The sequence below is a fragment of the Canis aureus genome, chromosome 15, assembly GCF_053574225.1.
Source record: "Canis aureus isolate CA01 chromosome 15, VMU_Caureus_v.1.0, whole genome shotgun sequence".
NCBI lineage: Eukaryota > Metazoa > Chordata > Mammalia > Carnivora > Canidae > Canis > Canis aureus.
The window spans coordinates 63,677,855-63,696,226 of record NC_135625.1 but is presented as its reverse complement, the minus strand read 5'-3'; the positions used below and the strand labels follow the sequence as shown (position 1 = coordinate 63,696,226).

Below are 18,372 nucleotides of genomic sequence, written 5' to 3'. Positions count from 1 at the left end.
GAAATGGGGCTACCAATAAGGAGTAAGGTGGTCACAGAGGCTCCTGCCATCCCTTCCAGTAACTCCAACAGCTGGCACTCCTCTGGCAGAGAGGTGGAGGGCAGAAAGTGGTGAGAGAAAGTCTATGCTACTCTTCCAGCAGCAGCTAGAGGGTCCTGTTGCACTTCAGCAGGGCCTGGTCCTATGAGGAGACACATCCTCACTGCAGGGATGGCAGAGGGGTGGGGATGAAATGAAAGGGAAGGAGACAGGGAGAAACACAGTACGTGCTGCCTGTCCCTGGAATTCTGAAAGAGGACCATCTAGGACTTCCTCACTGAAGGAGTCCCCTACCAGGTAGTGGGAACACCTAAAGCCCTAAGGGCCAAGTACACATCTCCCCTACTCTGTTGCTACCCCCTCCTTTTTTTCTTCTGTGCAAGCTCCCAAACATAGCCAAGAAGCATCGCAGTTAGGAGTAGCCAAAAACTTGTAGTATAGAGCCACCTGCTGTAAAACAAAAGAACAGCGTCTAATTGCCAACCTGTTGGACTGTTACAATCAAAGTCAACAAAACTGCACCTAAATAAGAAAGGTGTGTTTGCTACTCTAATGTGCCAGTAGAGGCACATCTCAAACACCATGAAAAATTGTGGTAATATGGTAGCACACACACACACACACACACACACACACACAGCGACAAAAGAATCCTCCAGAAATGGAACTCAAACTCATGGAAGATTGTGATCTGACAAAAAAATTCAGAGTAACTGTCATAAAAAAAATTCAATGAGCTATAAGAAAACTCAGAAAGGCAATTCAATGAGATCACAAAACTACTGAAGGAATACTTTACCAATGAGATTGAAATTCTAAAAACAAACAAACAAACATATTCTAGGACTAAAGAACTCAATAATGAGATGAAGAATGCATTAGAAAGCAATAGTAATAGAGCAGACTAGATTGAAGAGAGAATAAGAAATTTAGAAGTTAAAAATCTAGAAATGATTCAGGTAGAAGAGAGAAAACCAAGATTCAAGAAAGGTAAAAAAAAGTCAAGAAATCCTACAAGAGCTATAAGACTCTATTATAAAAGCTAACATAATCATGGGTACAGGAAAAGACAAAGAGAGGGGCACAGAACACTTAAATAAATGAGAATTTGAGAATTTCCCAAACCTGAGGAAAGAACTGGACATGGAATTCCACACAACTCCTAGATCACCACCTTACTATCTCAATGCAAAAAGACCTTCTTCAAGACACATTATAATGAAGCTGTCAAAAATCAGTGAAAAAAAATATTAAGGGGAGCCAGAAAGGAAAAGTAAGTAACCTAAAAAGAAACCCCCATTAGTCTATCATCAGATCTCTCAGCAGAAACTCCACAGGTCAGGAGAGATTAGAATGACATATTCAAAGTATTCAAACAACAACAAAATCCACAAACATTTCTAGCTAAGAATACACTATCCAGCAAAGTTAGCCTTCAGGTATGAAGGAGAAATAAAGGCTTTCACAGCAAACAAAAGCTGAGGGAGCTCCCCAGCACTAGACCTGCTCTATAAGAAATGTTGAAAGGGGATCTTCTACCTAAAATGAAAAGACAAAAGTACACAAAACTCTGAGTAAGGTGATAAATAGAATGAAAAAAGCATAACTATTTTAGAAAAGATTGTAAAATTCTTATAGCACAAAGGTTAAAGGAAAAAACATTAAACATTAAACTATAGCTACTACAATGAACTCACAGCATAAAAATGGATAATTTGTGATGGCAAAAATATAAAAGAGGAAAGAAATAATTGAACCCATACAGGCAAATGAGGATCAGTTGCTATCAGCAGAAAAAATATTCTTTTATCTATAAAACATTTCATGCAAACCTCATAGTTATTGCAAAACAAAAATTCAAAGCAGAGATGTGAAACTGAGCAAATCATCACGGAAAACAGCTAACGTTAAAAAGGAGACAAATACCGGGGTACCTGGGTGGCTCAGTTGGTTAAGTGTCTCCCTTTGGATCAGGTCAAGATCCCAGGGTCCTGGGATTGAGCCCTGCTTTGGGATCCCTGCTCAGCAGGGAGTCTGCTTCTTCTTTACCTGTTCCCCTTGCTTGTGTGTGTGCGCACGCGGGCAGTCACACTCTCTCGGTCAAATAAATAAATAAATAAATAAATAAATAAATAAATAAAATCTTTTAAAAAATTAGATAAGCAGAAGGAAAAACAATAGAGATGCAAACCAACCAGAAAACAAAAGATAAAGTAGTAAGTCCTCACATATCAAGAAATATAAATGTAAATGGACTGCACTCACTGAAAAGCAGAGTGGCTGGCTGGATTAAAAAACGAGACCCAACTCCGTGTTGCCTTCAGAAGACTAATTTCAGCCTTAAGACACACATAGGCTCAAAGTGAAGGGGTAGAAAATGATACTCCAAGCAAATGAAAGTGTATGTAGCCATACTTTTATCAGACAAAATAGCTGTCAAGCCAAAAATGGTAACAAAAAACAAAAAAAGCATCATATAATGATAAAAAGATCAATACATCAAAAAGATATCAGTATATATACTCCAAAACCTGATCCCTGAAATATATTAAGTAAATACTAACAGATATTAATGGAGAAATAGACACCAATACAATAATAGCAAGGGAATTCAATAACCCATTATCAGCAATGAATAGATCACCCAAGACAGAAAATCAGCATGCAAATGTTGGAATTCAACCACACTTTAGAACAAGTGGACTTGACATATATAGAGCATTTCATCCAACAGCAGCGGAATACGTATTCTCAAGTGCACATGGGACATTCTTCATGATAGATCACACGATAGGCCACAAAATATGTATTAGCAAGTTTAAGCAAATTGAAATTATACCAACTGTCTTCTCTGACCACCGTGCTATGAAATTAGAAATCAACATCAAGAAAAAAAGTTGATGTGGGTAGATCCACAAATATGTGAAAACCAAACAACACACTCCTAAACTATCAACCAATCCAAGAATAAAAAGAAAAATAAAAAAAAATTAACTTGAAACAAATGAAAATGAGAATAAAACATATCAAATGTTGTGGGATACAGCATAAGCAGTTTGAAAGCAAAGTTTATGGAAATAAATGCATGTGTTAACGAGTTAGATCTCAAACAACCTAACTTTATACTTTTTAACTTAACACCTCAAGGAATTAGGAAGAAAAACCAATTAAACCCAAAGTTAGGAGGAGAAAGGAAATAATAATAACCAGAACAAAAATGAGACCAACAATTATAAAAAAAAATCAATGAAATTAAAGGCTGTTTCTTTAAAAAAAACATATGGTAAACATTATGGAGGTTCCTCAAAAACTAAAAATAGAGCTACCATACAATCTTCAGTTTCACTTCTAGGAATGTCAAATTCCTATTCTTCTATCCTTTGGGTATAAGGTACACATACACCTGGGTTTATTACAGTACTATTCACAGTAGCCAAAATAAGGAAATAACCCAAACGCTCATCAATAAATGTTGAAAAAAGATGTGGTACATATACACAATGAATTGTAAGTTAGCCATAAGAAAGGAAGATATCCTATTTGTGACAATATGGATGGAACTTAACATTATGCTAAACAAAAACAGCCAAAGACAAGTACTGCATGATATTGCTCATATGTAGAATAAAAACTAAATAAACATGAGAAAAAAAGATAAAGAATAAAATGGTAGTTACCAGAAGATGAAGGTGGGGAGATAAAATTGATAGTGTTTAAAGGTACAGAGGTGTAACAAGTATTAAAATAGTTATAAAAATTTAATGTCTATTTATTGAACATAGACACTAATATTGTACTATTTTGTACTATGTTGTAATAAGTACGTAATATGATAAATATCACTACAACAGCAACCATATTACAATATATAAATGTATCAAAGTAGTGCAATATACACCTTGAATTTATAAATGTTATATGCCAAGTTTATCCAATAAACATTTCTTTTGTTACTGCTGACGTAACATGCATGCCCATTCAAATGCATATTTTTCTGATATTTCTTGCGTAATTATACATGAAGTTATTTTTTTGCTGTTTTTATTTACTATTTGTAGCATTTTATATATTTAGTAAATATTTTATAGAAGGTGCAATAGGAAAGGACATGAAATTTAGAGTCAGATGAGTCAAAGTTTGGTTCTTCCTTGTTTCAGTTTTTAGCTGAGCAATGCTAGGAAAACATGGATATAGCAAAGTATATATATGAATATGTATTTGTAGAAAGATTTATTTACTTAATGGCAGGCATATTTGAGGGCTGATACAGAATCACAGCCATGACCCTGTGAATACCTCCATACTCCCAACCCCTCTAGCATCTCTTTCTGGAAGAGTTTCCAAGAAACAGTTTCTCATTTTCAGATTTCCAGAGTCAACTGCAAGGAATTCAACAGCAGAAAGATCAGATTCCTCATGGAGAAACAAAGGCCTCTGAAGTGCATTCACTCAAGGGCCGTTAACCAAGCCTCAGATGGACATCCTAATAAGACAAGCTATTGAAGCTGATGGTCCCATGGAGCCAGGCCATCCCATCAAATCCCTTGCTTATATGAAACACACGAGATGGGAGACCCCTTGGTTATAAACGTTCTACATTTATAAAATAGTACACCAAAACCAACATCATGAAAGTACCAAATATCAAATAAGATGGTTTTGAGGTTACTGGAATAGAGTAGGTAATACATGATACCTATTGTTTTATAATTTATTTTTGATATATTTTTTGTAAAAATTTTTCATGATAATGTTCACTGTTTAACTTGATTAATTTTGAAACAAATCTTTTGCTTCCATGTTTGTTTTGGAGCTTTCATGGTTACATATTTTTTCCCTCTTTCAGAGTTTGAATCAACATTAAATGCCTTTTTATTGAAAGTAATTTAATTTTTACCTGTAGCTGTTCACTAATTATGGAATTTATTAAGATGTATAATATAAATTTTTTTCTAAATTGCTAATTAATATTCCAGAATAATTTCTTGAGTATTGGTATGGAGGGATAATAAAACCATAATCAAAATGATTATCTACACTAAATGGAGAAATTAGGTGGGAAGAACAGGAAAAAAAAATTTATGGAAACATACCTATTATTCATTTTGACATTTAAACTAGGTAAATATTTTATGTACTTTAAAAACCATACCATAAAACAATCCCTAAATACTGGGCTTGAGGGTAAGGAGACTGAAATAAATAACATCGAACATTATAGCAGAGGCTGCAAATCACAGAGAGAACGTTATTTTAGTTTTGAGAAAGTAGTTAAAATATATTGAATTATTGTTTCAAAACCATTACTAGTATGCTGTAGATAAAAGCAAATGGTTATGTTAATATTGTTAAGAACAAACATTTTCATCAAAAGAGAAAAATATTTAAGTATAAAGTCGAAGAAGTAAAATATGAAATATCCAATTTGAATTTGAAATAACAGAATAAATACATGCACACTGTTTCTCTTCAACATATTAATAGTCTGATCTATCAAATGAAAAGACCTGGAAGCAAAAAGATCAAATTGGTTCTTTGGCTGTGTAGAATGCAAGAGAGCAATAAAAATCCAATGACATTATGACAAAAGGACAAAGAATTTCAGAGTCAATACTGGACAATTTAAACAGTGTAAAAAAATAATAATGACTATGATGCGTTAGAGTATATCAAGTATACTAAAATTCCTAAGGTTATACTAAAAAAAAAAAATAGTATCATTGGACACCACGGAAGTTCCTAGGGTACCAACTCACTGCTTTCTACCTTTCCCTTACATTTAGATGCAGAGTAGCAAGAGGTTGATGTGATAAATTTCCTTTCATAGAATTCCAGTAAATAAGGACAGAAGGAAGATAATATTAGAACATTTACACTTGAAAATCTTAACAGAGTGCTAAAACCTTTCATCATTATCTCAATGACGCTATGCTAAAAGAGGACATAGAGTCATCAATTAAGAATTATTGCCTAAAGATTAAGTATATAGATCTATCAATTTACAGGAAGTACTGGAAGAAGCAAAATAAACAACTCCATGAGGCAACAATCAGCAAGTTAAAAAGCATCTTTGATACAATCTGGGGGATTCAGTATGAGCTAGGTATTAGAGGCTATTAAGGAACTACTATTAATTCTCAAGGATCCGTAATGACATAGTGGTTACGTCAAGAAGAAAGTTCTGATTCATACATAACTGGGGTTAGCTGTTTTAAAAGAACAATTCATGAAACTACACACATGCTTGAAATGGGAAGAAGTCTTGGCAAAGACTTCAAGAAGGCAATTACAAACAGTAGTTTGTCATATAATTTGCTTTATGTACATTTGAAAATGTCCTTAATAAAAAAATCAAATAAAATGAAGAGTCACAGAAAGTCAAAATCTTGTGAAAGCTGAACCTGGAAAGAGAAATCAGGTGTAGGAGGTTGGTAAGTAGAGAAAGCAGGATTAGACAGAGAAATGGGGAAATTGTCTCTAAAGATGTCTAGTTCTAGTCTTGGTAAAAATCACAGGGAATTCTTTTTTTTTTTTAAATAAGTTAATGATTTTTCAATTCAACAAGCCTGACTACTATTTTAAAAGGACAAAAATAGGTCCTGGTGAACAGTGACTCAAAAGTGCTTCAAACTGATATCACTAATTAAGATGAAAATGAGCTTTTATTTACTGAGTATTGTGAAACACTAAAAACCAGTACTGGATTTCCATGTATATATTATCCCTTTAAATTAAAAGTTGTTTTGTGTCACTCTGGTGAGGAGAGATACAAATCCTTTGTCTTTTTGATGGCCTCAGAGAAAATCCCTCCTTCGGTAACCTAGCAAAGGAATACTCAGTTAAACTAACTCTACAGAGGGGCTTTGAGGTCTAAATAACTCCAATACCAACCAATGAAACAAATCAATCTCCAAAACCTCTTTGAAAAATAAGGTCTTTCCCTGAACCCAGACAACACAAACTACAGCTACAAATCCACACAGTGCAGATTGCTTCTGGTTCAACTCTGAGTTCTGAGTTCCCAGGCTCCAGTTGGAGGTGTTTCTGTTAGTTCTAACTGGGATGGCCCCTTGTCTTGGTTCACGCATCACACACTGGATAAAGCCATTGATTCAAAGGTTAGTGTTTTAAATAAAATAGCAGGTTTTTTTTTTTTTGCATTCTGCTTACCTCTCTGCATTCCTGTTTTATTTTTGTCTCAAATTTTATCTGGGTATGGTTTATAATCTTGTCAGGACTTTGATCCTTTAAGCAAGATGGTTTTTATTTTTTCTTTAGCATCTATAATGGTTTCAGCAGGATGGTTTGTCTCAATTACCTACTCCACTGTTATCAGAAACTAGGATTCTCAATATTCAAGTGTTTAGCAAATAGATATATATTAAACCATAGGTCTAAATGAAGCAACTATATAAACAGAGAGATTAAAGGCTAGAGGACAAATCTTTGAAAATGTCCAAAAGTTGGGCAGACAAGTCCATGGAAGATAAAGCAGGAAATAATTTGGAATAAAACAAGAAAACATTATCAGAGGAAATCAGCAGAAAGCTGGGTATGTGAATGAAAGAATATCCAATGCCAAATGTAACAGAAACAATGAATAATGTAAAGCCAGAAAAATAATCAGTGGATTTATCCATGTGCAAGCATTAGCGATTTTAGCGATAGCTCTTTCAAAGGAGTGAAAGAGACGGGAGCCAAATTAACACTGCTGTGAATGGTGAGTGGAGGGTATAGTGTGAGACCTGATTATGCTTTCAAGAAGCTTTAATGAACAGAGGAAGGAAAGAGAGGGCCAAGAAGTCTAAAGTGGGCTTTTGATGGCTTATTGTAAAGTGACAGGTACTCAAAAGTAAGCATATGCTTTGGAAATGAACCACTAGAAAAATATGGGTAAAGACACATGAAGGAGAGATTTATTGCCAGAATTTGTTGAATTTGATTCACTGAAATCCACCTAAAAATGACTTTATCAACAAATAAATGGTACTGCTCTCTAAGGGCTCAAATGCAACCATCAGATGGCATCCTAGCGCCCTCAGTGAGGTTATCTCTCCATATGATGAGAAAGGAAGCCAGTGGCAACACACACACCTACCAACCTTATACCTTCGGGTGCATGAACATCTTAGTACCTCTACCAGAGGAGTCTCAGGGAAGACAATAGTATCAGAAACCAAGTAGGTTATGTACCATCCTAAATTACTTTTATGCTGGTAAGGGAGGTGAAATAGATTAATTGATAATGCTTAGATTATATGTAACATTGAGGCCTGACCCAATCCTTATAGGAAAGAATGAAGCAAATTGCTGCTCTGGCAAAAACAAATGTTGTATTGAGTGGAAAATACCTGGCATAAGGTATTCCAGGAAGCAGGTAGAAACAGATTTCAAAGGAAAGATTTAAAGGTGGCTCAGTGAGTTAAGTGTTTCCCTTTGACTCAGGTCATGATCTCAGGGTCCTGGAGTTGAGCCCCTCATTGGGCTCCCTGCTCAGTCAGGAGTCTGCTTCTCCCTCTCCACCCCACCCCCACCGATTGTGTTTTTCTGTCTCAAATAAATAAATTCTTAAAAAAAAACAAAAACAAAAAAAAGATTTGAGAATTCACTCTCTGATTAAAAAAAAAAAGATTTTATTTATTTATTCATGAGAGACACAGAGAGAGAGAGAGAGAGAGAGAGAGAGAGAGAGGCAGAGGCTCCCTGGGGAGAGTCTGATACAGGACTTGATCCCAGGACCCCAGGATCACACCCTGAGCTGATGGTAGACGCTCAACCACTGAGCCACCCAGGCATGGCTTTAGTAGGGTTCAAATGTGCTTACCAGATACGGCACAGAGACTTGTCAATAAGTAACCAATGCTCTGTATTTAAAGAGACTTAAAAAAATATTTTGGAAATCAAAAAGTAAACATTCTAAAAACTCCAATATACAGGGAAAATTACCATTAGATTTTACAATATGAAAAATTTCCCAAAGCAGCATGTGAAACTAAATGGCCTATGAAAATAAAGAGGTAGAAATCCCCACAGACTGTACCAGTGTAAGGTAGTTTCATAGAAAGGAAATAAAAAGCAGGTGAAGGACATCCCATGAATAGGTTCCACATGTAAGAATTTGGGAGATGCCACTCTGTCCTAACAACAGCTAAAAAAGCTGAACAGAGAAATCAACAATGCTTCTTGGATCCATAAAAGAAGGAGGACACAGAGCCAACCCTTAGCCCTCAAGATTGAGGATTGACAAATGTAGGGACTCCAGACTTACTGAAGAAGACTCACAAGCTAAAACCACTGCAGCAACTGCGTGAACAAGGAAATCAGCTGGAACTGCCAAATCGCTGGAGGCTCAATGCAGACAACTCTGAGAGCTAGAAGCACTGGGGGATCCAATCATGGTTGGGTGGTGTCTTATAATATTGTGAGATTTACCTCCAGGTGATTAGCCATACTCTCATAGTAAATATCAGGCAAACATTCTGTAAGGCTCCAGCAGAGAGAGGGGAAAAGGAGCCATTTTGAAAAACTCTCCAGGCTTCTGTTCTCAACAAGGCCTGCCCTCAGTGGAAACTATGTAACTAGAACCTCACTTGCTAAGTATTATTGGAGCCTAATTGACCTGGGGATGGAAAACCAATTCCAGCCAGCTCTACCATTCTGTCCCACCTGAGGGGAGAGGAAGAAAATGAGAATCAGTAAAGCAGACAGGCAATGTAAGTAGAGAGATATAACTCTAAGAAACAATCATCAGAAATGCTAAAAATAATAACACATTGTAAGAGAAATAAAGAATATATTTTATGCGCTTATTGTAGACTGGACAGGGCTGAGGAAAGACTCTCTGAGCTGGTAGAGATAGAAATCCCTGCAGACTGGACCAGTGTATGGTAGTTTCATAGAAAAAGAATAAAAAGCAGGTGAAGGACATCCCATTAATAGGTTCCACATGCAAGAAGCTTGGGAGATTCCACTCTGTCCTAACAACAGCTATCCTCTGAGCTGGAGGATATAGACAGAATCCTCAAAAACTGAAAAGCAGAGAGAACAGAGACTGAAAAATAGGAGCACAATAAGAACCCTGGGACCACAAAACATATTGGGAATGCCAGAGGAGAAGAAATGGGGAAAGGGACAGAAGAAATATTGACAACAATGACGATTGAGAATTTCCCTAAGCAGAGACTGGAGAAGCAATTCGGATTTTTTGCTTTTATATTTTGTTTTTATATCCATCAAGTGAGATAGTGTTATTTGAAAGCAGATTTGGATTGGTTATAAATGTATATGATAAACCCTAGGACAACCACAAAATGTTTCAAAAAGAAGTATAACTGACGTGATAAGAAGGAAAAAAAATGAAATCATAGAAAATGCTCAATTAAAACCACAGAGACAGAAAAAGAGTGGAAGACCAAAGTAGGAACCTATAAGGAGAGCAGCAAATAGAAAACAGCAATGAAAATGGTAGATATTAATCCAACTGTTATCAATGACCACTGTGAATGTCAATGGCTTAAATGTATCAGACAAAAGACAGAGACTGTCAGAGTGAATCAAAAAACACTACTCAATTATGTGCTGTCTACAAGAAATCCACTTTAAATACAAAAACACAGAGATTAAAAGTGAAGGGATGGAGAAATGTTAACCATGCTAACACTAATCAAAAGAAAGCAGGAGTGGGAAATATCAGAAAGGGAGACGGAACATGAGAGACTCTTAACTCTGGGAAACGAACTAAGGGTGATGGAAGGGGAGGTGGGCGGGGGGTAGGGGTGACTGGGTGATGGGCACTGAGGGGGGCACTTGATGGGATGAGCACTGGGTGTTATTCTATATGTTGGCAATTTGAACACCAATAAAAAAATAAATTTATAAAAAAAAAGAAAGCAGGAGTATTTATTTCAGACAGAGCAGATTTCTAAGTAAGAAAAGTTATCAGTGATAAAGAAAAGGATTACCATAATGATAAAGGGGTCAATTCTCCAAGAACACATACCAATGTTTAATGTGTATGTGCCTAGCAACAAAGCATCAAAGGATGTGAGGCAAAAAGATAAAACAGCAAGGAGAGAGAGAAATGAATCATACTTGGAGATTTCAACACAGCTCTCTCAGAAAGGGATGGATTCAACAGGCAGAAAATCAGCCAGGACAGAGTTGAACTTGATTCCACTAACAATCAGTTGGATATAATTGGAATCTCTAGACTGCTTCATCCAACAGCAGCAGATGACACGTGCTTCTGTAGTTCACATGCAAGTTTCACCAAGATAGACCACATTCAGGGCCATAAAACATATCCCTAGCAAATTAAAAGAAGATAAATCATACAATGCCTGTTCTCAGACCAGTGGATATTACCTACAAATCAATGACAGAGAAGTGGAAAGTCCCAAAATATGGGAGATTTAAAGATACACTTCTAAATAACAGGTCAAAGAATACATCTCAAGAGAATTTTAAAATGTCCTGAACTACATGAAAATGAAAACACAACTTATCAAAATTGGTGAGATGTGGTGAAAGCAGGGCTTGGAGGGAAATCTATAGCATTGATTGCATACATTTAAAAAGATAAATATTTAAAAGCAATAATCTAAGCTTTCATCTTAGGAAACTAGAAAAATGAGCAAATTAAACCCAAAGCAAGCAGAGGAAGAGAAATAAGGAGAGTTCAAGAAGAAAACAAAGAAAGTAAAAATAGAAAATCATTTCCAATGAGCAAATTTTATTTATGAAAAGCTGAATTTCAAAGAGCAAAGTGAAAGAATTTAGAGGCATGCATCACCTCTCACCAAGACTCACCTAACATGGATAACCACCTTGAGAAAAGAAGGAGATCTGGATATCAATAAGTCAAAAACTTTTAAAATTCAAATTACCTTGCAATCCATCTCACTAACTACCAGTATGTATTTATTTATTCATTCAACAAATGTGTTTAGAAAACCTACTATATACTCGGTACTGTTCTAATATCCATGTATACCCTTTTTAGTAATAAAAATTTTAAAAGCTCCAAGTTAACTTAATTCAACTCTGCATTATGCAGCCTGAAGTACACTCAAAAAACAATTCAAATTCTTATCTCTTAACTATTTCAGCTCCAAAAATCTCTGATGCCTCTTTTCCTTCTGCTTCTTTTGCGATTGTTTCAATAATCAGCTATCTGTAGACCAAAATGTATAATTAACCTCCACAAACAAATCCCACATATAATAATCAAGGAAAGGAGAAATGAGAAAAGGGTAAATGAGCAAAATTTTGAAATCCTTTGTTGTGTGAGCCTTCTTCCTACATGTTTGACTTCGTAATTGGTCTCCTACACATACTGGAATTGGATTCTAATTATAGGTCTGGAGATAATGAAGAGCGATGGGGAAGGAACATGAGAAAATTAACTTCCTCTTAAAAGGTAAACTCCTCTGACAAGGCACTAACAGTGTCTTTCTTCAAAGGAGGAAAGAATTATCAAATGAGGGAAGAAGAGGCTGTGACGCCTGACGTGGAAGTTTTAGCAGGAGGCCATTCAGGTTATTCCAAAAACAGTTCTATATTGCCACACAAAAGCCCCAAGGGTTCAAACCTATCCCATATCTGATTCTTCCCCATCTATCTCTCCCAAAAATTAGAAAAAATAAGAAATTCAAATGTCTGCTACACCTCCTGACATTCCTCAACCTCGTTTGTTGTGTCTCCTGTCAGGCCAAGTATATTTTTGTTCCAGTGCCCACAGATGTAGGAGTCCTCCCTTTTTTTTGTTTTTGCAGGAGAGATATATAGCTCTAAAACTGTTCTCATTTAGGGGGAAAGGTCAGAGAGCTCAATTATGGCCTCAGGTTCAAGCTGCATTTTACAATTTGAACTTATTCTTAATAAAGGTGATTAAGAATAATTAAATCTCCTCTCTGCAATCATAGGGATTAAGAACGTGTTAAAGGAGAACTATAATAAATTGTCACATCAAAGCATCTGCTATCTATGTAGAACAGGAAAACTATTAAAATGTATTCAATAAAATGGCAAGGTAACATGGAAAAGTGAATAAAATTTCAGCACCCAACCAATCTACCAAATCCCAAAAAGGAACCAAAAAATCTATTGCATAGCACAACTGTAAGATTTCCATGAATAAATACAAGGTCTTTGAGGTTTCATAGGAGAAAAAAAAATGCATTACTAAAACCTACAGAGGAATGTTTAATAAATGGAAATATCCAGATATTCATTACTCTATTCCTTGAAATCATTACCAATGGCAGTTTTGAAACATGATAGGCTGATTCAAAGATGCCTACAGAAAAATACGTGTACAGAAATACCTAAGGAAATTATGAATAAGAGGAACAAAGACTAATGGTTTGACCTACTAAATAATAAAAATACTAGAAAATAGTCATATTTAAAACAGTATATCACTGATATAGAGACAAATTGATTACAAAAATTGAAGAGTGAGTACACAAAGTAACCCATGCACATATGTAAATATGTATTGTTTCATAGAGGTGCAAAAGCTAAACTACTCAATAAATGCAAAAGAGAATATTGTTCACTCTAACCATACCAAAAAGCAAGATCCATTAAATAAAGATATAAAGTCTTAATGCTAAAAAATGAAATGTGAAAGCTTCTATTAAAAATATATGGCTAAAATATAAGATCCTAAGTACAGTTAAGAGACATACAATTGACTGAAAGAAAATGTTTGTAATATTTATAACAATTTTAATACCTACAATACAGTATATAATGAATCTCAACTAAAAGTATGAAAAATGTTTAATTAAAAATATACTCCTGGCACAGGGGGAAAATATATGGCCACTTAATATATGAATATTAATAAATAAAATGAAATTAAACCTTGTTGATAAAGAAACATTAACAAGAAATAATGATAAATTATTCATCACTCATTATAATGGCAAAAGTTAAAAGCTTTTAATAATGCCCCATGTTTGGTTGTGAGGAAATAAGAATTGTTGCATATTGTTGGTCAATCTGCAAGTTGGAGGACACTCAGAGAACATTTTATCACCATCCATCAGAATTTTGAGTCTCCTAAATCTCACTTTATAACCCCACTTAAAGACTATAGCGAACACATATTCTGAGCATTTGTGTACAAAGATATTCATGCAAGGGTATTCAATGCAGTGTAGTTTATGTTTTTTGTAGAATTGTGTATAATACTGTAGAGTTTTAAACAACCTAAATGTATCTTTAAATATATCAAGCTGCATTTCTATTCAGAATACCAGGCAGCAGTTGCAAAAGATCAGGCTGGAATTATTAATGATTTCGTGAACAATTGTGGGGGAAGAGAATGTAATTGAGAAAGATAAAAATTCACTTGTGAAAGAAAAAAGTATTCCATAATTTTGTGAATGGCTTCAAATTTTTACAATCACAAGAACATAAGTATTTCTTTTCTAAGGTTTAACCAATTTAAAAAACATAGAGTCAGAGGGTTGCTGGATGCTGAGATTGACCTGGGTCACACAGCAGGATGAATTTTGCACCTGCCACCAACATTTACTGAAGAGACTGAATTCCACACAATTTCAAATTATGTTGAACATCTTTTGGCCTCAAAGATCTTTTCATCTAGTCTAAGATCCAGAAGATTGTAATATTAAAACATGAGAAAAGTCACTTATCAACCATCCCTCCCAGGAGACCAGAAACATCATGTAATTTCTTCATAATTGTTTCTTTAGCACCAACAGAAGGCCCTAGTATATGGTAGGCAGCCAATATTTCATCACGTAAGCATAGAGTGAATATCAATCTTTTCATAAAATCGAAAGCAATTATTTTATTTCTTTTGCTCCGCCTGTTTCTCTTGAGATTTGCAATTTCTATTACTGTCCTACATTAAATTATTATATTGTTAAGAAGCCCTCAAAAATAGCTGTGCTTTGTTTCAGTTAACGTTTCAGTTCAAAACAAAATACTTATAATGCCTAATATTTGAAATATTTCCCTAGATTTTAAAATACAAGTTCTTTAAACTTTAAAATAAAATATGGGTGCCTAGGTGGCTCAGTCAGTGAAGCATCTGCCTTCAGCTCAGGTCATGATCCTGGGGTCCTGGGATCCAGCCTCCTGTCCTGTCAGGCTCCCGGCTCAGCAGGGAGTCTGCTTCTCCCTCTGCCCCTCCCACTGCTCATGCTCTCTCTCTCTCTCTAATAAATAAATAAAAATATTTTAAAAAAAATAGAATACAAGTTGTTTTTAATGTGCTTTTCTTCCTCTGAACAAAATCAGTGTTAATTTATTAGAAAATTCATTAAATTTTTTTCTCTAGGTATTATGAAAGAGCATTTATATGTTGCTACCAGATCTGAGCAGGCTTCATCAAAGCAGATGCAGCAAGAATTTTAATAGGATTCTATTTTATGTTGTGGCAAAGAATCAGTAGCTTGCCTCACTGCCCCAATCTTCTATCGGAGCTATTATGAAAAGGAAAAACAAATTAATCCAAGATAGTGTCATTCCCCCAGAAACAGAGAGGGCAGACATCAAAATCTGTGATAGTTAGTGTAATGTCACCAAACCTGCAAATGAGCTGGAGAAAAAAAAAAAAAAAAACGAAACAATTACTCTACAGTCTGTTCCAATGTTATATTACTAAGGGAAATATTTCTTCTCTATCAATTTAGTGTGTTGACTTTCAGACACAAATAATACTTATCTTTGAGATGTTCTTACTTAAAATATTACTTAGTAAAATGATTAGCAAGTCTGTCACTGTCTCTATTGAGAAAGTTGAACTGGAATGGAAGGACATTCATTCACCCTTTATAACGGGACAGGAGCCTAGGAAAGGGATGGTGAGGCAACTATTAATCAGTGCACACTTGAGTCTCAGGCACTCCTGGAAAGTAAAAGAGTCTAGAAATAACTAATGAAGTAAGAGCTTCTCCTATGAAAGAGAGCCAGTGTTCCTTGGGGTATAATAAAAAACTGGTCCCTCTTCCTCGTGGGAGAGCATGAGGTTGTAGCACAGAGAGATTTAAGAAGGGATATATTTGAAGCAAAATCCTGCACCTGAAGGCAGGATTGGCAGGGAAAGATGGAAGGAACATCCATGAGTCGCTCTTTTCTGAAGACTTCAAAACACCAGGTGCTTTCTTTGAGCACTTATAAGAAAAGTCCAAGTTGGCAGGTTCAGACATGTTAAGTTTCCATTAACGATGCTGTATTAGTTTCCCATGGCTACTGTAACAACCTACTTCAGGCCGGGTGGCTTAAAACAATAGAAATTTCTTCTCTCACTCCAAATCTGAAATCAAGGTGCCAACAAAATTGGTTTCCCCTGAAGGCTCTGAGGGAAAATAGGTCCCATGACTCTCTTAGCTTGTGCCATTGCTGGCAACTCGTGGTGTTCCTTGGTTACAGCTGTATCCTTCCAATCTCTGCTTCCATGGCCATCTTCTCTGTGTGCCAAATTTCCTTCTTCTTATAGGACACCAGTCATATTGGATTTAGGACCCACTCCAATATGACATCGTCTTACCTTCATTACATCTGCAGAGAATTTATTTCCAAATAAGGTCACATTTACAGGTTCTGGGTAGACATGAGTTTCGAGGAAATGCTATTCAATCCAGCACAAACCCACAGTAAGAAATATATTTTGTAGGTATGTGAAAAAAAAAAAAATCAAAAGCCTCCAAGGACAATACTTAGCCTTGCTCTGTACAATGAACTCTGTTATTTTCTATTCTCTTATTTTTAATTTTTAAAAAACTGGCTACCATACGCAAAATAGAGTCCATGGTTCATTAACATGTGACCATGTTGGCCTGGAAACCCTAAGACTAATACCTTGTCTCTTTAACATTTTAAGTCACTTGTGACGTTGCACTAAATCTTCAACAAAAAGGTTGGCACAGCAAGGAAAGGAGCAGCAGGATATTTGTCCCATCAGATATCTTCTTTTTTGCAAACCTACAGAAGAGAAGGGGCATGGGTTCTATGGGTGGTCTAAAACACAGAGTTACCAGTGTTACTGCCATCAACAAAGAGTCCCACAGTCCTGTAGGCAAGATTCTACACGAACAGACACAATATGTATAAACTAGATCATAATCCATCCCAGGGGTTAGCAAAGGTGAGACCTTGAAAGAAAAAAAAAAGAAAGAAAGAAGGGTTAGAAGGAGCAATGCATATATAGGCTGCATTTATATTAAATTGAAATCTATATTATTTTTCATTAAAAATAGCTATGATCAATAAACTTTAGAAAGTACCTAGCTGTTTTCATGTTTTCTTCATCTGCAAAAAAGTTCTAATTAAAACAAAGATAACATCCCTGAAAGGTAACCGAATACTCTTTTTACAATTCCTTTGGCATATGTGTTATTCAAGAAATCTGCAAGTACCAAATTGAATAAATCTGAGCTAAAGTCCTTGCTAGAAAATAAAGAACAGAGGTGTCCTTTCCAAGTCACTTTTATGACTAGCCCCAAACCTTAACTACAAGCTAAGAGATCATACCAATGATTAACCCGGGAACAAAACTCTTCTACAATATTAATTGATCTAATAAAATATTCTTCCTCAGGCTACTTTTCACGTATTCATTTTAGTATCAAGGAGGCAACCAGTCATAGGAGTTATAATTCTTTTTTTTTTTTTTTTTTTGGTACTCATATTCTGGGATGAAGTAATAGTGTGATGAGCTAGCCCTTTATAACATTGCTCCAGAGAAACTAGAAAAAAATAAAGTTGTAACTTAAATCACAGAAGGTATCAAGGTGAGATTCTAATTCATGGTGTTATGCTTATGAATTTCAGATGGCTGTAGTCTGTCTGTCCATCCTCACCCTCTGAATTTGGTTTCTCACAGGCTCTCCTAACCTTAATCATATCCTTCTTATTTAAGGACACCTTTATAACTTGTTCAAATATAAAAGCTGTCATTCTAAACCCAAAACACTGGCCAAATCTAGTCTTGAATATAATATTATGTAAATAAGTACCCTGGAAAATTTTTATATATTTATGTAATTATCATGTTTCTTATAATGTGTTAAAGTTAGTTTGTCACTTTCTTTGCTGTAAGGCACTTTCATTGCCGTATCAGACATCTAAAGTGGTGGTATCTTTAACATATGCTAGGCAAGAAAATCTCTCTAAGGTTTAGAGATCTAGGTTGCCATCTGGAGAAAATAGAGTGATTTTGTTTTCTTTCTCATTGCACAGAGTCCATAGTATCCTGAGGCAAAGCTCAGAGTTTAATACTCTTCAGTTCTAACACATTGGATTTGGTTTCTACCCTCCTATGAATGGAAAGGATTTACAATTCATTATCTTTTG

General features: G+C 35.4%; 1 long non-coding RNA gene across 2 annotated transcripts in view; it reads right to left on the bottom strand.

Moving 5' to 3' along the window:
- Positions 1-18,372, bottom strand: part of LOC144285040 (uncharacterized) — a 55,879-nt gene that overhangs the window by 29,433 nt on the left and 8,074 nt on the right. For both annotated transcript variants that reach the window (XR_013353432.1, XR_013353433.1), the window contains exon 5: positions 16,099-17,171. This is a non-coding gene — a long non-coding RNA (uncharacterized LOC144285040). The remainder of the gene's footprint in view (positions 1-16,098; positions 17,172-18,372) is intronic.